Genomic DNA, 20,970 nt, shown 5'->3' with positions numbered 1-20,970 from the left:
GTTCAGGAATTCTGGCGCTATCAGAGATTGTGCAGCTAGGGAACAGGTGAAATTGGTTTTTGTCAATCACCAATAGAAGTAGTACTGTAAAAAAGATATCACACAGTGCCCATAAGCGCTATCTCCGTTAACAAGTGATAAGTGACATCCTATGATAGAGATGGAATATGATACATAACTTATAGAAACATAGATGACTGCTGCTTCCAAAGTTCCAAATGAATGACACTTGTATCAAATCTGAAAAAGATCTCTCCAAAAGATCCCAATGACGGGATTGTTGGAGGACAAAAAACGATAATATAGTGTAGTATTTCTAAACCAGGGGATGCTTTTATTTATTAGATGCACTCACAATTCACCGATCAAATCAAGGCACATCAAGTATCCCTCAAGTTTTGCCTGGTTTGACTTGTCAATGCTGTTTTTACCAGTGCTTCTTGTAAATAAATATTTTGCCATTGCAATTACATACTGCACCAATGGTATTTTTCTTGCTTGATCTCCGTTACACCCATCAATAAACTTGGAGGGTTTGTTATTTTAGGTTTGGATTGGTTTCCTATGGTCACTAGAATCTATATGGAATAAGCCCAGCTGCCTTACACCTTGAGGGATACTTGATGTGCCTTGATTTGATCGGTGAACAATCCCGTCATTGGGATCTTTTGGAGAGATCTTTTTCAGATTTGATACAAGTGTCATTCATTTGGAACTTTGGAAGCAGCAGTCATCTATGTTTCTATAAGTTATGTATCATATTCCATCTCTATCATAGGATGTCACTTATCACTTGTTAACGGAGATAGCGCTTATGGGCACTGTGTGATATCTTTTTTACAGAACACAAGAAGTGTTAAGTGTGCTATCCATAAGCACTGTAAAACTCACCCGTAAGCACAAGTAACACGTAGTAACAGAGCATGCTTGCGTTCCATCAGCACTAACAAAATGGCGCTTGTTTGGAACACAAACTAAAATTATAATTGGAATTAAATTTTCGATATATCTATATTATGGTCTTTATAAGTTATATGCACTAGAACTCGAAATCACCCTGCTGTGTAAAATACACCAGGCATTCAGAGAGCCACTTCTAAGCTCCGATTCCCCTATCAAGCGTCACGTCCGGCTGGATTATTTTAGAAGTTCCAGCAACTTAACCTTTCCCTTTAGAATAAAGACGAATGAAGCCTCACAATAACCTGCAAGGACACAGATCACGTTAGCACTCTTTATGGCATGTTTCTTTCTCACAAATTTAAGTAATAGTGGAGCGCATTTGCGTTCCACTTAAATAAAATGGCGTCCATTTGGAACGCATGGTGGCATCGCCCTGTGTTCCATTAGATCAATTAAGGTTTATATTTGGTACAATAATTTTCAGGGTACCAAGGCTTTGGCACCTAGGCCCTTATTCTGATCGGTGCGGATATTCCCGAATTCTTACGGTGCGGTCCGCACGCCACGGTGTGCTGCCGCGTGCGGCCATCGTCCGTAGAAACGCCAACGTGTCCTCCGCATTCGGACGGAGTCACTCTTTAAGAACAGGGCGTGTTTACGGACGACATACAAACCATGCGTGTGCGGGAGAAACACTCCGATTCTGCACGGTATTACAGAGTATTACAGAGTATGCACGGGAATACCGCATCCGAACGGGAGTCAAGCGGTGCTTCCGCATTATTTTTTTGTCATTGCATCAGTGGCATTGACTGTGAAATGTATATAAATAAATTTATTTACTTTACAAAAATTGTGTGGTTTCATTAGTACATGTCGAATACACATGTGTATTGCTAGTATTAATATTCAGTCATGTCCATTGTTAGCAGGTTTAAAGTGTGTGACAAGTACAGCATATGTGGGTGATTAGTAAGGTTTCCTTGAAGCAGCAATGTTTTCAATTAAAGCACTGACAAGCGTCCTATTAGTGAGTAATGAGTAAAGGAGTCGATTCTATTGGGTTCAGGTGTTAATGCTTGTAGTCATTAGGCGATCCGTTCGCCTACCGCAGGAACGAGTGGTGTCCGCAAAGCAATAGTAGCCTTTTGGACACCGCACATTTCTTCCCTTTTTGTTCGCGTGCATTCGGAGTGGTATCCGAATGCACGCCCCCCAACATAAGTGTACTCCCCCGTGTCCGCCCATGTTTCCGCCCCGTTTTGCCCACTTTGAAACTACGCCCATGTGTCATTCCGCATGACGCCCATAATACGCCCATATTTCCCGACTGATTGCGGTGAACAGTTTTGTACGGGATTTGCCCGAACAGGTACGGAGTCAAGGCGTGGCACATGCGCGTTGCGTTCTCCACGCATGCGCAGACGCCGTAAAGACGCGATCCGAAAGTATGCGGAAAAGTACGCGTCAATCAGAATAAGGGCCCTAGTGATAATGCCCTAGGGCTAATACATATTAGAAGGCAGCCCTGTTTATCTAGCATTATAGTATATTATTTCTATCCAGTATGTATTAATTCATGGGATGTAGACCGGAAGTGAGTTTTTCACCCTTCCCTATAAATAGCCACAGGTACACTCAGGCAGTCATTCAGTACTTGGATATCCTAGTGTGCACATCGGGTCACCTAATCCTATGTAAGTACATTTTCACCATGTTTTATGGTCACAGTTGCTCCTTTTTTTAATCATTGTCGTATATTAAGCCATATGGTACTTATGTATGTTGAATGGGAATTTTTTTGGCTTGTTTTTTAAAGTTTCTTGTGGACCCTCGATATTTAGAGGTGACAATACTCTTATTGAAATTGTGAGAAACAAAGTGTTTGTGGACAAACCTTTGTCTGATAAATGTTTTGATGTTTGGTGACCTGTAAGTCTCTATATAATTCCAACTCCTTTTACACTCATCAGGGGATGGTGGGGGTATAAATCTAACAGGAGAAAGCCTAATCTCGCCACTATATGTTCTTTATTTAGATACACGGTTATACAGTCCATATTTTGGATACACAGTTTTTATCTATCAATTAGAGATTCTTCAAGAAGGTATCCGTTTCTAACTATTGTACCATTGGACCATTATATGCCATGTATGTATTTACAATGCCCATAGTAGATCCCTGTATGTCTTAAGTATAACTATTAGTCAGATACATACTTAATCCACCCATGAATTGCTCAATTGAAGCTTTAAGGTCATATTATCACAAATACAAAATAATATACTGTATGGTCCATATTGGAATATAATTTGTCACCCACTGCTCTCCATATTGGAACGTAATCTGTCATCCTTTGCTCTCCATTGTCCTTCTCCCTCCTCGTATTTTTCATCTGCCGAAATCTTGTTATGTTCATATGTATGTGTATTTCGCTTACAGTGCAATTGTGCCTTTCTCAATCAACTGCCCCCACATTGGATTGTTATACACTCTTTGTGAAATCATTCTGTATATTGGCTGTATTATTATGTATGTCTCATAGCCAACGTATGGCTTTTTTAAAATTAAATATTTGTAAAAATTGTGTACTTCACTATAGCGCACTCTGATTCTCTCTATATCTCTACTTGTCCTTTGGTCCCAGCTAACAGGGGACCTCCAGAGGTGCTGCTATTTGCTATTAGTGCGCGGTTTCAGGTATCTTTTGCTCTTTGATAGAGAGATAGATATATATATATATATATCAATCGCAGTGTGTAAGTGAATTTAAATTGCATAATATCTTATTGCAATATATGGACTATTGATCTATATATAGATGTCCAAATGAATAAATGATAAATATGTTACCAATCCACTGATGGAATGAGTGTTGCTGAGATATAGTTGCTGAAGATGATGTTGGAGGAAATAAGGATGTGAAATCTTGCGTTCTCCTCACGTATCCCTTGTGTCCTCATAAAGGACTTTCACTTTTGTCCATCCTGGTGATACAACTCTACCATGGGATGTAGGAGGGTCCGCAATAGCAAGGCACCTATGCTGACTTCTTTGAGAGCAGGCTCCTCCATTCTGCATCCCAGAGTTCCAAAGTTTGTTTTAAGGTGCTGTGCTGACTGGCTGTTGTCTGCAGCCATTTTGTGTAGAGTAGCTAGGTGTTTTTATTTTATTAATTCACTAATTAGTACATGCTTTCCAGTGTGTTACTTCTACTAGAAGTTCACACACACTGAGAGCGCAGCAGAGGCTGACAGAAGCGCGTGCTGTCAGCGCTCTGTGTGTAGAGAGACGCAGCGGTGTCTCCTACACAGTGCTTCAACCTCTGTTACAGAGCGGTTTTCCTGGGTCCCGGGGGCGTCCTGAACCGGCTCCCTGCTTAGTGGGGGATGGACCCCCCTGCGATGGGGTTTATAGGCTGAAATCCTGAAAAGAAAGTGAAGCCTATTACAGGAGTCGAGCGCTGCTGTACGCTTCCAAGTGGTCCCATGAAGGAGGGGAGGCACTGGAGGTGAGAAGAAACACTTGCGGGAGGGCCTGAAGGGGGAAAAGGCGCCAATAGGCTTCCTTCCCCGCTGAAGCAGGGACTTGGTCTCTTCCTACTCTCTGTGCTGGTGCCCTTTTCTCTCCAAGCTGCAGAGCTGAAGCAAGGGATTTACATTGCAGTGCAGTGAGAAGTTTCTCCTGGGCAGAGTTTCCCCTGCTGATCGCTGAGAATCTTTGGCAGCAAGCAGACAGATAAGTAACACTGATACAGTATTCTGTGCAATTGCCTGACAATCTGTCATGATAAACCATGTGTTATATCATGACAGAGAGGTGTAGTGCTGCTGCTCTGGGTAGGGAGTGCCTGCCATGTTAGTCAACTGCAAATTTGTGGTGTTAAATTAACTGTTGAACAGATGGATCAGGGGGATTTGTGCCCATCATGTGAGTCTCTGCCCAATGGGGCTCAAGCCCAGAGGCCTGAGAAAGCTGAACCTGCGTGGGCGGCTGCGTTGGGGAGGTCTATGGAGGCCTTGATTAAGGCTCAATAGGCAAAGAGATGATCTGGTGAAATCTCCTGGACCTCTGTTCTTCTATCAACCGTCTCTGGGCTCTATTACCCCATCTCAGGGGGACCCAGCTCTGTTGCTGGTCATGCAGGACACTGCACAGAGTGTTCATAAGATGAATGCTTTCATGGAGCAAATGGTTAAAACCCCTGAGATTACTTCTCCTAGACACCCCTTATCCACACCTCCCCTTTTAAATTTAGATTCGGATGAGGAGGGTGTGTGTGCGGAGGATGTTTTTTGGGACCAGAAGGAGGATGTTGAATCTCCTGTACCGGGCATTGATCATTTGATCCTGGTAGTTAAGCAGACTTTAGATCTGTCAGAAGAAGATACCATGTCTCTCTGCATACTTTCTTAAAAATACAATGCGCATTGTGACGTTTCCCTCAGATGAGGGCATGATTTCTTTACTAGGGGAAGCTTGGAAGACTGCTGACAAGAAGCTTCTTATGCCCAAAAGGTTTGCAAACATGTACCCAATGCCAGAGGAACATGTCAAGTTGTGGGAGAAAATCCCTTTAGTTGTGGTGTCTAAAGCCACGGCCTTACCCATTCAAGGGGGTGCAGCAATTAAAGACCCAGGAGACAAAAAGATTGATGGATGCCTTAAGGCGGTTTTTGAAGGGGTAGGCTTTACCCTGCATCCTATTATTGCCTTGGCATGGGTTTCCAAGGCTATGATTAAATGGGCTCAAGCCTTAGGAAATCAACTACAGCCTGATTCGGAGGCTTTTGTACTGGCTGGGAAGCTTAGGTGTGCGGCAGAGTATGTATGGAAGGCTGGGGAAGAAGGCGAAAAGATGTTGTCAAGTGTCAGCAACAGCTCTCTGGCTAAAAGCTTGGGTAGCAGACAGCAAATCAAAAAAGTCTCTTGGCATTGACCTTTAAGGATGAACTGCTTTTTGGGTCACAACTGGAGTCCATTATAAAGCAAGCGACGGGGGAAGAACACCTTTCTTCCCACCACGTCAAAACACTCAGTGTCCAAGTTTGGGGCCTTTAAGCCATCCTTTCAGTCTTCCTTTCGAGGGGGGAGCATCTAACAGAGGACAGGCAGGTAGAGGAAAATTTCCAGCCAGTAAGGGGAGGGCACCCAGATCCCATTTCGGGCATTTGCCAAGAAGCACCCGTCCAAAAGTGAGGATAAGACCTCTGCATGACGGGGCGGAGACTCTCCATTCTGGAGTCAGAGTGGGGGGTCGTCTCCTGAAGTTTCGGGACCAGTGGATCAACTCCTTCACGGACCCTTGGGTTCTTTCTGTCATTTCACAGGGTTACAGGATAAATCTCAGGGGACCCCCCCAAAAGAGGTTTCTTCCAACACCCTTACCGCGGAAAGATCTCTTGGGGGGGCGGCAACGTTCCCTTCTTGAGAAGGGAGTGGTGGTCCCGGTGCCTCAGGAAGAAAGAAAGAGCTGTTTTTATTCAATTCTCTTTTTGGTCCCATTCTAAATTTGAAATCTTTAAATCTGTATCTTTGGGTGGACCACTTTCATATGGAGTCTCTTCGTTGGACCACTTTCATATGGAGTCTCTTCGTTGTGCTGTTAAGCATAGAGTCGGGGGAATTTCTAGCATCAGTGGAAATCCAGGATGCTTATCTACATGTACCTTTCTTAAAAGGAACATCAGTCTATACTGAGGTTCGCGATAGGGGAGACTTATCTCCAGTTTCAGGCTCTTCCTTTTGGCCTGGCCACAGCGCCGAGGGTATTCACGAAAGTGATGGCTGTCATGGCAGTGGCCCTCTACAAGGTATAGAAATCATCCCGTATGAAGACCCGTTCAAAGCGGAGTCGGCGGAGAAATTACAAGAACATCTGGACATTGCGACACAGTTCTTCCAAGAACATGGGTGGTTGTTGAACCTCCCAAAGTCACATCTAACACCCACACAGAGACTTTAGTTTCTGGGGGTGATTTTGGACATACACCTACACCGTGTGTTTCTCCCAGAAACCAAAGCAGTGGACATTTGTCAGTTGGTTTTCTTGATCTTACCCTAAGGTTTGGCAAGGAGTAAAACTGCTGGGCAAGATGGTGGCAACCTTCGAGACGCTGCAGTTTGCAAGGTCCCACTCCAGAACTTTCTAGTGGAACATTCTCTCATGTTGGTCAGGAAATCCAAAGACCATGAAACAGGAAAGGCAGTCTCTGTCCTGTGGTGGACAGATCTGGAGTCGCTACAACTGGGGCGTTCCCTCCGCTCGTGGGATTGGTAGGTTGTCACGACCGATGCCAGTCTCAGGGGCTGGTGGCGGTAGTTCTGCATCTAAGGTTGCAGGGTCTGTGGTCCATTGAGGAATCCAGACTTGGAGCTCCGGGCGGTTCGGAATAACCTTCTGCAGGCAGAGGATCTCCTGAAGGGATCACCTGTCCGCATAGTCGGACAATGCCACGGCTGTGGCTTACCTGAATCATCAGGGTGGGACTCGCAGCAGTATGGCAATGCAGGAAGTCTTGTGGATATTCCAGTGGGCAGAGGTGAACATTCCTACTCTGTCGGCTGTATTCAATCCGGGGATCCAGAATGTAGAGGCATATTTCCTCAGCAGGGAACAGCTCCCAGAAAAGGGTAGCCCTATTACCTGAAGTTCAGACCTTTCTACAGGGAGTCATAAGGCTCAAAACTCCATATAGGCAGCCGGTGTCGCCTTGGGGTCTTTCGCTGGTTTTGTCTGTGTTAAAAAAAAAAAACCTCCATTTGAGCCGTTAAGGTCGGCTGATCTTAAGTTTCTCACAGGGCTGTGCTTAGAACAGTGCCTAAGTTTCTACCTAAGGTAGTGTCTTTGTTTCATTTAAACCAGGAGATTGTGCTCCCGGTGTTTTCCCCTCCTGAAGGAACAAATAATAGGGACAAGTTGAAGAAACTGGACGTGGTTCACTCCTTGCAAATTTACATTGAAAGTGTAAAGGACATCCGCAAGTCTGCTTTGCTTTTGGTATTATGACGTACAGTACATAAGAGAAGGTGGCCTGCTTCTAAGCAAACCATTGCAGATAGTTAAGGTCAGTCATTGCCTTTGCCTACACTAAGGTAGGTAGACCTATTCCTTCAAAGATAAATGCCCATACCACCAGGTCGGTTGCTTCATCTTGGGCTGTGCGTCATGGGGCTACAGCGGAGCAGTTGTGCAGGGCTGCCATCTGGTCCTCTGTTCATACCTTTAACGAAATTGTATAGGTTCTATGAGTTTGCGTCGGAGGACGCTTCATTTGGGCAAGCAGTGATGAGAACTGTAAGCCTGAGAGTACCCTCCCAAAGGACCGGCTCTTGAACCTCCCATAGTTGAACTGTGCCACCAGGATGGACGTAAGAGAAAAGGGGATTTTTGTAAGAACTTACCGTTCGAATCACTTTCCCTTATCCATCCTGGTGACAGCGATTTCTCCCTTATGCTCAGTAAGTATACTGTTCATGCATTGTCATGTTATTGGTTATGTTGATTGTGCATAATAAAATGTTCAGGCGTTGTACTGAGTAATGTATTCCAGTGTGCTTTAGAAGTTGAACTGAGGAACTCTGGGATGCAGAAGGGAGGAGCCTGCTCTCAAAGAAGTCAGCATAGGTGCCTTGCTCCTGCGGACCCTCCTACATACCATGGTAGAGCTGTGTCACCAGGATGGACTCAAAGAAAGGGATTCGAACGGTAAGTTCTTACACAAATCCCCTTTTTAAATTCCCAGAGCTTGCTGGAATCCTTGTAGGGCTGTATTCTGTATACTGGATAATTAGGAACTGATGCAGTTGTTTCATATGCAGTGTCCAGTTGGAGTAGAAAAGTGTTTTTTTTTTACTTTCCTCAGCAGCAACAATGTGGATGGTAATGCCAGTTGGGGGTAAACTCAGTGGCCCAACCGCACCAGCATATGGTTCTTGCAAGGGATCTGAGGATCTCATCTCCGTAACTAATGGCAGTTAGGCTACCTCTGGCGAGCACAGGGAGGGCTGTGCGGCCCCCCAAAGAAATGCCACCCCACACCATTACTGACCCACTGCCAAACCGATCATGCTGGAGGATGTTGCAGGCAGCAAAACATTCTCCTTGGCGTCTCCAAACTCTGTCAAGTCTGTCACATGCTCAGTGTAAACCTACTTTCATCCGTAAAGAGCACAGGGCGCCAGTGGTGAATTTGCCAGTCTTGGTGTTCTCTGGCAAATGTCAAATGTCCTGCACGGTGTTGGGCTGTAAGTACAACCCCCACCTGTGGACGTTGGGCTCTCATATTACCTTCATGGAGTCTCTATCTGACAGTTTGAATAGAAACATGCACATTTGTGGCCTGCTGGAGGTCATTTTGCAGGGCTCTGGCAGTGCTCCTCCTGTTCTTCCTTGCATAAAGGTGGAGATATCGGTACTGCTGCTGGGTTGTTGCCCTCCTACGGCCTCCTCCATGTCTCCTGCTTTACTGGCCTGTCTCCTGGTAGTGCCTCCATGCTCTGGGCCACTACGCTGACAGACACAGCAAACCACCTTGCCACAGCTCACATTGATGTGCCATCCTGGAAGAGCTGCACTAACTGGGGTGGGTTGTAGACTCCGTGTCATGCTACCACTAGAGTTAAAGCACCGCCAGCTTTCAAAAGTGACCAAAACATCAGCCAGAAAGCGTAGCTGAGCTGAATAACTCCTTTATTGGGGGTGTCTTGCTAATTGCCTATAATTTCCACCTGTTGTCTATTCCATTTTCACAACAGCATGCAAAATTGTTTGTCAATCAGTGTTGCTTCCTAAGTGGACAGTTTGATTTCACAAAAGTATGATTAACTTGGAGTTACATTGTGTTTAAGTGTTCCCTTTATTTTTTTGAGCAGTGTATATACCCGCTCGAAGCAAAACCTTGTTTGTGCACATGTTCTGTGATAGAGATGTTGTTTCACTGTGTATGGAGACTCATGGACAGTAGACATATACAGATGGTGCAGCTGCAAGCCAGCCTGCCAGATCTCATGTGCTGGCGGATGACAGGTCCATCTGACAGGGATGCTGTGCATCTCGCTCGCTCGCTTTTCCCCGTCAGCAAGGCGAGTGGCTTCCCTGTCCATCTCCACTTCAGGGAGATGGTCAGGGAGCGAGGTCAGAAGGGCAGAGCCTGGCGAAGGGCTGCTACAGCTTCCAACAGAATGGGGCGAGCAAGCGTCTTGTGCACGCGGGCCCTCTTCTGTCGGAGGACGGCTGCTGACGGGAGGGGCGGCAATTGGCAATAAAATCGCCAGGAGCAGCTCAAATGAGAGCTGCACCATCTATTATTATTATTATTATTATTATTACCGTTCAAAAGTTTGAGGTCACCCAGACAATTTTGTGTTTTACTTGAAAACTCCCTTTTAATTATTGGAGGAGGAAATTGGCTCCAATCAAGCTCTGTCCACAGGTTATGGCATGGACTTGCAAAATGGAGTGATAGCCTTCTTCTTCAAATCCCTTTTACCTTGTACAAAGATTTACTTGGTTTACTAAAACCAAAACAGACCCAGACCATCACATTGCCTCCGCCATGCTTCAGGCACTCTTCCAGCATCTTTTCGCTTGTTCTGCATCTCACAAATGTTCTGTGTGTCATCCAAACATCTCAAACTTCGGTTTATCTGAGCATAACACTTTTTTCCAATCTTCCTCTGTCCAATGTCTGTGTTCTTTTGCCCATATTAATCTTTTCCTTTTATTGCCCAGTCTCTGGAGTTGCCTCTTCACTGTAGATGTTTTTGCACTGGCATTTTGCAGGTACCATATAATGAAGCTGCCAGTTGAGGATCTGTGAGGCTTCTGTTTCTCAAAGTAGAGACTGTAATGTCTTCTTGCTCCGTTGTGTACCGGGGCCTCCCACTTCTCTTTCTATTCTGATTAGAGCCTGGTTGTGCTGTTCTCTGAAGGTACACACCGTTATAGGAAGCATTCAGTGGCTTTGCAACTTCTCGCATGGAATAGGCTTAATTTCTAAAAACCAGAATAGACTGTCAAGTTTCACATGAAAGTTCTCTCTTTTTCTTGCTATTTTGAAAGCATAATTGAATCCAAAAAGGGAAGCTTTATAGCTTCTTTAATGAGCAAATGTGTTTTCAGCTGTGGTAAAATAATAATAATAATTGCACATGCATTTTCAAGGGTTTTTAATCAATGGGCCTCTGTACACTTTTGTAGATATTCCTTAAAAAAACAGAAGTTTGCAGCTAGTCATTTACCATATTAACAATGTGTAGAGTGTATTTCTGATTAATTTAATGTTATCTTCATTTTAAAAAAACAATGGTTTTCTTTCGAAAGTAAGGACATTTCTAATTGACCCTAAACTTTTGAATATTCAAAGAAGAAAAAATCAAGCACATCACCAGTTTTGATGAAAAGAATGCTTAAAAAAGCTTGTATTCAAAGATGCATATACATGGCCACATATAACAAGTTATCAGGCCATCCATATTCATAGGCATGGAAAGTACTTATCAACCCCATGGGAGAGCTGCATGCCGGCAACCTATCCCCCATTCTGGCCCGACCGCTGTTTTAGAGCGACACCTCTTTTGTCAAGGGCTCAATATACACTAAAACATATGCAGCTTAAGTAAGGAGAAAATGCCTGCCAAACTCGCCACACACACCTGTACATGTCCACCTCATGGCTTCAGTTCCTGTCAACCTCTATTGTCCGACAGCTAGGCATAATGCCCCCATACATCGGTTCCTCCTGCCCTTCTAACTATCAGACCCGGTGGTGGAACGCAGAAGTAGACGGGTGGAACGCATCCGTCACTTCTGGTTGTCACATCCGCCGGTCACAGAGCTGATCTAAAGGCGTATAGACTCCGGCTAACAGAGATTGCATACTGCTTGGCTCATGAGTCACATAACACGGCTGTATGGATTATCCTCAGCATGATCCTGCCGTGAATACGTCTCTGCCATCCACATGCTCACAGGGAGAGACCGATCTCTCAATCACCCAGTGTTGCCATGGTGACAGAGACACCTGTCTCGGTATATAGCTAGTGCTGAAGGGAATTAAATATATACTTCCTCTCTTGGCAAACAAACAGCTCTTTCGGATTTCAGTATCACTTGTATGTGGATGATACTCAAATCTATCTATCTATCAACCCCACCAGTGGTTTTCGGCCGAGTCTCTGAATGTCTCTGTGCCATCTCATCTTGGATGTCTTCTCGCCAACTCAAACTCGATATTTCCAAAACAGAATTACTGATATTCTCGCCAACTAAGAACAGTTACCATCCTGATATCTCCATCGCTGTCTACAACTCAACAATCTACCCTACCCCACAAGCTCCTTGACTCTGAACTGTCCTTTCTTCTACACATTCAATCTGTCTCCAAATCATGTTACATGCATCTAAAAAACATATCCAAAATACGACCCTATCTCACACAAGACACTAATAAATCGTTTATCCATGCACTCATTATATCCCGCATTGATTATTGCAATAGTCTCCTAACTGGTCTTCCCAATAACAGACTCTCACCACTGCAATCCATTTTAAATGCTGCTGCTAGGCTGATCTTCCTTGTAAGACGCTCATCGTCTGCTGATCTGCTCTGCCAGTCCCTCCATTGGTTGCCTGTATCTTACCGTATTCAATATAAAAGACTTCTACTTGCATATAAAGCTATTAACCATACTGCACCAGCATATATCTCCTTACTTATTACAAAATATCTCACATCTCGACCACTCCGCTCTGCACAAGATCTGCGTCTCTCTTCTGCACGGATCACTAGCTCCCATTCACTATTACAGGACTTTCATCGGGCTGCTCCCATCCTATGGAATGCCCTTCCATGCACAATAAGACTCTCCGCTAGCCTCCAAACTTTCAAGTGTTCCCTGAAAACTCAAATTTTCAGGCAAGCCTATCATATTTTTTTTTTTAAATAACAATTTTTATTGTTTTGTAGATTTGCAAATAACAAATTAAGCATTAAACAAATATATTATATCAATTGTACAGCATGTGTTTCTTAATTACAATCGTTGGTCATGAATAACTTGCACATATGTTTATCGCTGCATGTAAGGGGGGGGGGGGGATGTGATGGCGTGGGTGAGTACACAGAGAAATTTTCACCTACATGCAATGAATTGGTTCTGTTGAGCTATGACCATAGCCTTCACTGTACACTTGTACTACTAACGATCAACTTAACATTTATAAGTCTAGAAAGGATAGAAAGAAGAGAAAAGAAGAAGGGGTGGGGGGGGGAATAGGAAGTCGCATAGTTAGGCTTGGTCATAGGGTAGATTACTGGTAATAGACACCTCTGTGGGTTAAATGCCTGTACTATGAATATCATCTTGTACGGATATTTCGGGTAGAATGCAGGTTGTGTTCGTCTTGGTATTAATGATCTGTGGGGTCAGCTGTTATAACGTGATCAATTTCAAGCTCCTCATGCGATCAATGTAGACCAGTTGGTTATGTCGAATGAGTTGATTATTTTATCCCTAAGCGCTGGTTTCAGGGTGGTTAGGTAAGAACCCCATTTGTGATCAAAGTTACGCGATGAGGAGGTCAGTCCTTGTAGCCAAGATTTCCCATCATAGAACAGGTGTTGCACCATCATGGTATGTACCTGAACCATGCTAGGGGCAGCCTTGGATAGCCAGTGTTTTAGGATAAGTTTCTTTGCTATTGTGAATAGCATGGTAAACATTTTAAACAGTGGTCTTACCTCTGGGATGTGTATCCATTCAGAGTAATTTAGGCACAAACTCGCCAATGGGGAAGGAGAGACATTTGTGTAGAAATGTTGGTTGATAAAAAGATATACCTTGCTCCAGAATCTCCTTATCTTGGGGCAGTCCCACATGCAGTGGTAGAAATCCGCTCTCGATCTCCCGCACCGGAGGCATGAGGCATCTACTGATACATCGAAGTGAGCCCGAGTGGACAGAGGCATGTATGCTCTGTGAATGGTTTTTAGATGAACTTCTTGTAAGTATGCGGAGCTCAATGTTTTCTGTATGTTTGTAATGTCTTGTAATAAAGTATCTATAGTAGTGATGGATGGGATGTCTTTTTGCCAAGACTTGACTAACGGATCAAATAGAGAGTTATCTGGGGGATTAGTTATTAATTCATATACATGTTTCAGTTTGTTAGGATTATTTTCCCATCTCTGGAGGAGTCTGGCAATTTGTGAGGTGTGTAACGATGTATTTTGTAGTGTTTGGAGGGAGGAGACATAGTGTCTAGTTTGGAGGAACATGTAGAAATGCGTATTGGGGAGGCCGTAAGTTTCTTTCAGCGTTGAAAAGGGGAATATATTTCCTCCTGGGTCAAAGACCTGGGATGCCGCACACAGACCCCTCTCCCTCCACCGGAGGAAATGTGAGTTGGTAAGCGAAGGGGGGAAAGCTGGGTTACCCCATAGAGACACGTATTTTGATGCAGTGTGGTCTAAGTTTAATATTTTATGCAGTTTCACCCAATTGTGGTAAGTGTCATGGAATAGGGGGTGAGAGAGTATATGGGAAGGAATGTCATTTTTTCTTGTATGTAAAAGTGCATTGAGGGAAAATGGATGAAAGATTTCTAATTCCAAGGGGGAGGTTGGTGTATATGTTTTTTCCTAGTATCCAATCAGTGGCACATCTAGTTAGTACTGACATGGAGTATCCGGCAAAGTCTGGAATGTGTATTCCGCCATGGAATTTATTCATTGTCAGTTTTTTCATTGCAATTTTAGGTTTTTTGCCTTGCCAAATGAAGTGTGTGATAGCTTTTTTTTAAGGTGTTTTTCATCTGTGGGGGACAGGCGCAGGGGGAGGAGTTGCATAACATATAAGAGTTTGGGGAATATAATTGATTGGATTACAGCTGATCTGCCTAGGAGGGATAGAGGAAGGTCCTGCCAGCCCTGTAGATGTGTTATTATTTTAGTGATGGTTGTCCCAAAGTTTAATTCATAGAGTCTGGAGGTGTTGTTGGGGATTTGCAGTCCCAGGTACTTAAAATGGGAACTGTTAATTTTAAATGGAAAGGATTGTAATGTATTTGTGATATGAGTGGCGCTGGGGGGAATAGGAAGGATTTCCGATTTGGATGGGTTGATTTTGTAACCTGCTGTTTTCCCAAATTCGGTTATCAATTTAAGGATCTCCTGCAATGAGGATTGTGGATGTGAAATGAAGAGTAACATATCATCGGCGAACAGGGATATTTTCAGCTCCTGTCCGCCAATGTGTATCCCTGTATATTTCTGGGAATCTCTGAGGGCCATGGCCAGTGGTTCCAGAGCAATTGCAAATAATAATGGTGATAGGGGACACCCCTGCCTCGTACCCCTGCCCAGAACAAATGCTTCTGAGAGTATGCCATTGCATGAGACCTGGGATGCTGGGGTTCTATAGAGTAACTGTATACTATGAATGAAGGTTTGAGGGAATCCAAAGCATTGAAGTGTGTGGAATAAATGGTTCCATTCCACCAGATCAAATGCTTTCTCAGCATCTAGCGCGAGTATCATATGATCTGTTATGGGTGGGGTAGTTCGGTTATGGGCCAGGGCTGCTATGACTTTACGTACGTTTGTGGTGGAGTGTCTTCCCATTATAAATCCTGATTGGTCTTGGTGAATTATGGATGGGAGTATCAGTTTGATTCTGTCGGCTATAATTTTGGTTAGGATTTTATAGTCGAGGTTGAGGAGGGAAATTGGTCGGTATGAGCCTGGTAGGGAGAGATCCCTGCCTGGTTTGGGTAAAATTTTGATGATGGCGGAGTTAAAGTGTATTGGTGGCGCGTCAGATTGAAGTATAGAATTATAGCAGTCCGTCAGTATTGGGGTGAGTTCTGATTTTAGTAATTTATAAAATTCTCCACAATACCCATCCGGGCCTGGGGCTTTGTTGGGTTTGAGGTGTTGTATTACGCCCTCTATCTCTTCAGCAGTAATTGGCCCGGTAAGTAGTGTTGATTTTTCTTGTGTGATTAATGGAAAGTTTAGTCTTTCCCACAGTGGGGAAGGGTGTTCTGAGGGGTCATCACTGTCCGGTGGGGTGGGTAAGAGGGATGTGGTGTACAGTTCTTTGTAGAATTGTTGCATCACCTGAGCTATCTCTTTGTTAGAAGTTGTCATGCTTGATGGTGAAGAATGTAATGGGTGAACCACCGCCGGTTTCCTAGTGCCTTTTAGTAGGTTTGAAAGTAATCTCCCTGTTTTATTTCCAAATTTATGGAATTTGTGGCTAACTGAGAACATTTGTTTTTCACCTATTTCATTTATGTAGCCTTCCATGTGGGTTTTTGTTAGTAAGTATTGTTCTTTATGAGAGGGGGTTGGGGTTGACTGGTATCTGGAGTACGCTTCCGTTAGGGAGGTTTGTAGGGAGATGTACTGTTTGGTGTAGTTTTTATTGGCAGCCGACGTAAAAGATAAAATGGAGCCCCTCAAAACAGCCTTCATTGTCATCCAGAATAATTGTGGGTTTGTGTGCTTGCATTCCTTATTGTTTAGGGTGAAATCTGCCATTGTCGATTTTACGTGTGCAATGAATTTATCGGATTTTAAAAAGCGGGAAGGGAATTTCCATGTTCTGGATGGGGAGGGTTCATTTGTCATGGAAATGTCTAGAGTTACCAGGGCATGATCCGAGATGATTATTGGGGCGATAGACGAGGCGGTTATTCTTGGGAAGAGTGAGTGGGAGACTAGCAGATAGTCTATCCGAGATAGGGATCCGTGTGCGGCTGATAGGCAAGTATATTCCCTATCTGTGGGGTGCAATGCTCTCCATAAATCTATCACACCCAGGGATTTTATAAGAAGATTAAGGCCAATTTTAGGGAGGGGGGATGGTGTTTTAGTGGCTCTAGATCTGTCTAAGGTATGTGCAGAGATCATATTAAAGTCACCTCCTATAATGAGATTTTCATCTATATGTGGTGAAAGAAGCGCTATAATTGACTTGTAAAATGTTTTGGAGTATGGTGGTGGTGAATATATGTTAGCTAGTATGTATGTTTTACCTTGGTGTATGATTGTTGCGACGGCATATCTTCCTTCCACATCGGTGTCCACATGCGATACCTCCAGTGCGAGAGAGCTCCGAGCAATCGTGATCACACCTCTTGCTCTAGAATTAAAGGAGGAAGAGGTCAAGACAGTCCAACCCATCATTTGCATTTTCAGGACCTCTGTGGGGATCAAGTGGGTCTCTTGTAAAAAGGCTATATCAACCTTAGATTTATTTAAATACACCAATATTCTCCTTCGCTTTATCGGCGAGTTTATACCACCCACATTCTAAGTGGCAATTTTAAAGGTGGGGTTCATGGTGGGTACCAGGGTATTGTATATATAACACAGCTGTGACCTTTCTGGTTTTTAGTGTATGACACATGCATCTTCAATGTACAAGTATACAATCTGATATCATGATATCTATTAAACTGGTAATTTTTTAGCCTTGGATATTTTATGTTAGGTAATGGACAGGGGAGGAAAGAAAAGAAGGGGAGAGTCGGAAGATAGAAATAGAGAGGGAGGACTAAAGACAGTTTAGTCATTCCGTGGGTAGAAATACCCACGGTCAGGCTTCCTATAAAAGAAACAATTATAACTTGGCAATGAACTTTTGTGGTGCCGGAGACGATGAGGCCCAGTTCAGCTCCTCACCGTTCTGCTCTTACAAAACAATTTTCAGCACAATATGTAAACTTATTTATATAACGTTATGTCAATTTAACTTTTGTAGCTTTAACACTTGGAGCTCACCTCCTGTACCGGGAAGTGGGATAAATAGGTTTGAACAAGGGTAGGGAGGAGGGAGTTATACTTGGTCCAGTAGGCCCGTATTAAACGGCCAATTATGAAGTATATAGATTGAGATAACTAGTAATATTCGTTTGTATTTGGAGATAGACATTTTGAAACGAGAAATAAAAGGAAAGATAAACATTATTGGAACTGGAGATTGTAGATAGAGGCGTGTATGCATTTTCTTCTTGGTAAGTAGGTAGCTGCCAGTCCCCTTCTTAAATCTGGGATTTTCTGTCCTTGAATTTTCAGCAGGAGTGGTTGGTGTTTTCAGATTACAGTAGGTTTCTGGGTAGACCCGTGACGGAGATATGTTCTCTGTGGTGATTATCCCATTTCTTTAATAGCTAAAATTATCTGCAACTTTGGTTTTGGGGAGATAGAGAGTTAACTGCGGTCAGGGAGGTGATTCTTAGTTGTTGGGTGGTGGGGAAACATCTGTGATGTCGTCTGCAGAGTATCGGGAAAGTTTTCTCAGATATGCTGATGCATCAGAAGGGGTGGAGAAATCCTTGAAAGTGTTGCCCTCGTATATACGGAGCTTGGCAGGATAAAGGAGACCGAATTTTCGTCCCTCTGTGGCCAGGGTTGAACATATTGGGGAGAAAGATTTTCTGATTTTGGACAGTTCGGCCGAAAAGTCCTGAAAAATATATAGCTTGTTTCCTTCCCAGGTGAGGTTTTTTACTTTTCGGGAGGCAGACCATATTTCTACCTTGTGCAGGTAGCTCAGGCATTTGAAAAGCGTTACCCTTGGACGCGGTCTGTGCGGGGTCGGTGGCGGTCCTACCCTATGGACCCTCTCAATCACCATGTCTTTACAAGCTTCTGTGATGCCTAAGAGCGAGGGGAGAGTGGTGCTGACAAATTGGGCCAGTGCAGGGCCCTTCACAGACTCAGGCAGGCCCACCAGTCTGATATTACATCTTCTGGACCTGTTTTCTAATTCGTCCACCTTGTTCCATAACTGATGGTTTTCCCTGGTAATCTTTATAATGTCCACCTGGGTTTTGGCTAAATCATGTGAGATTGCCCCCTGTTGTTTTTCGATAATATCCACCCTTTGCGTTAGCTTCTGTATTTGGCATGTGATATCCTCCACAGCTTTGTTTAGAAGCGGAGACATTGTGGCTGTGATTGCTTCTACCACCTCTCTGTAGGTGACTGGGGTTTCTAATCCCTTTTGCTGCTGTCCCCCCAGCGTGTTACCTTCTGCTGCTGATTTTTTTGATGCAGGGAAAGGGAGCTGGTCAGCGTCTCCGGGCGCCATGTTTTCTGCCCCACGCCGTCTGTCTGTTCTCTGCTGCTGCGGCTGAGCGGGGGATCCCGCGGCGTTTTTCTCCATGTTTGGCAGTGCCTGGGGATTTCAAGAGGTGAGCGGGCGCTGTTGTGCTGATTGTAGGCTCCAGGAGCCGTGTAACTATTGCGGTGAGGCTGTGCTGGGAGCGGAGCTCAGAAGGGGAGCTCCGTCTGCATCAACCCGGAAGCGGAAGTGTTCAAAGCCTATCATATTTAAGTTCTACACACATAACCCTCTGAGGCACTTATGTATTATATAGCTCCCCTTCTGGACTTGTAACGTGGTGGGACTGCTATGCTATTACTGGTGCCTGTCCTTGTGTTTCCCTCCTATATCCCTATAGATTGTAAGCCTCCAAGTCTGTCTGTTGTTACCTTGTTTGTTTTATCACTGTCTACTATTGTAAAGCGCAACGGAATCTGCTGCGCTATATAAGAAACTGTAAATAAATGAAATAAATAAACGGAGCACTTCCCAGTATGACAAGTAGTAGCGCTAGCGGTTCACTCTGTGGGCATTCTCCTTGCAACAGTATCAATAATGGATCTGTAAGTAACATTCAAAATACATGAAGATATATGAAAAATTTATAATACAAAATCTAAGCAGAAAAAGTGAGTTTAAACATGTAGACCATATCGTTATCTCCACTTAACCCAAGATCCTATAAACTAGCTAACATCAAAAGTAAATAACATTATTATTATTATGAGACACCCATAGATTATGAAAAATCCAAAATCAAATTACTATTAATGTCAGCAGCTCTTCTCACAGAAAAACATTAAAAGTTAATTCCTCATTTAGGCCTGCAGGTTCTAATGTATTAAGGCTGTATATCAGTTCACATTCTCTTTGTAATAATTTTAGGTGGCGGTTTCCACCACGACAGAACAGATTTATGCAGTCCAGTGGCATAAATTTAAGGTCCCGCACAGTATGCCCGGCCTCAAAGAAATGTTTGGCCACTGATTGTGTGCTTAAATTTTTTTATTATGGCCACTTTCTTTATTGATGAGCGATGCATCGCCATTCGCTCCTTGAGCATCCTAATGGTTTTACCTATGTAGAACTTTTTACATGGGCAGACTATTGCATAGATTACAAATTTGCTCTCAAAATTCAGTCTGTTTGATCTGAAATCTAGATCTGGTTACAGAATGTTCACGTTAATAGATGCTGGCAATTCACACACTTGCTACAATTCCCCATTTCTAGGAGGTAGGCCTGACAGCTAAATCATCGAATTGGCTATGTCAGAATAAGTGACAGTCTTTCAGATTTCTACTCCTTTTGTACACAAATAGAGGTTTCTCTTGGCAGAATCTAGCCATCACAGGATCAGTCTCCAAGATGTGCCAGTATTTAGAGATTGTCTGCCTCATTTTGGAAGATGCCGTTGAGTATGTCGTTTGAAAAATCAAATGATCTGGTGAAGCTTTTTTGTCTGCTGTTTCTAATAATGTATCTCTGTCCAAAGTCAAACATTTGGCAATAGAGGCTTCCACTGCCAAGACAGCGTTCAGATGCCTGCCTTGGTGCCCGTTCTGTGGGAGAACTTCCCAAATAGACATACAGTGGAATAAGAAACGTCACTCCAGGACTTGCAAAACAGTGAAAACTTTACTGTTGTCGGTCAATGCCCCTTACACTGTAGGAGACCTCACAGGCTCAGCGCTGCCTCTGATTAAAAACCCTCCAATGACAAGGCCGCTGCTGCTGTCCTCCATGGGCCTGAGAAGCATGTTATGAGCTCCACCAATTTGAGCTCAGCACAAGCCTCTGACCTCTTTTGCAGTCTGGTGAGACTTCCCAGTAATGCACTGCACACTTGGGCATGCAGTGTGCCTTGGCTCCCGATGCTCAGCACCATTAATCATGGTCACATTGGCAGATAGATTAAGTTGCAGCACTACCCTACTCCCAAAACCTTT

At 43.8% G+C, this 20,970-nt stretch overlaps 1 protein-coding gene across 6 annotated transcripts in view; it reads left to right on the top strand.

Moving 5' to 3' along the window:
* Window positions 1-20,970, top strand: part of MYDGF (myeloid derived growth factor) — a 181,076-nt gene that overhangs the window by 93,602 nt on the left and 66,504 nt on the right. The window lies entirely within an intron of this gene.

This window comes from Crinia signifera, chromosome 1 (assembly GCF_055691185.1).
Source record: "Crinia signifera chromosome 1, ASM5569118v1, whole genome shotgun sequence".
Lineage (NCBI taxonomy): Eukaryota > Metazoa > Chordata > Amphibia > Anura > Myobatrachidae > Crinia > Crinia signifera.
This window is presented reverse-complemented; position numbering and strand designations above follow the sequence as displayed.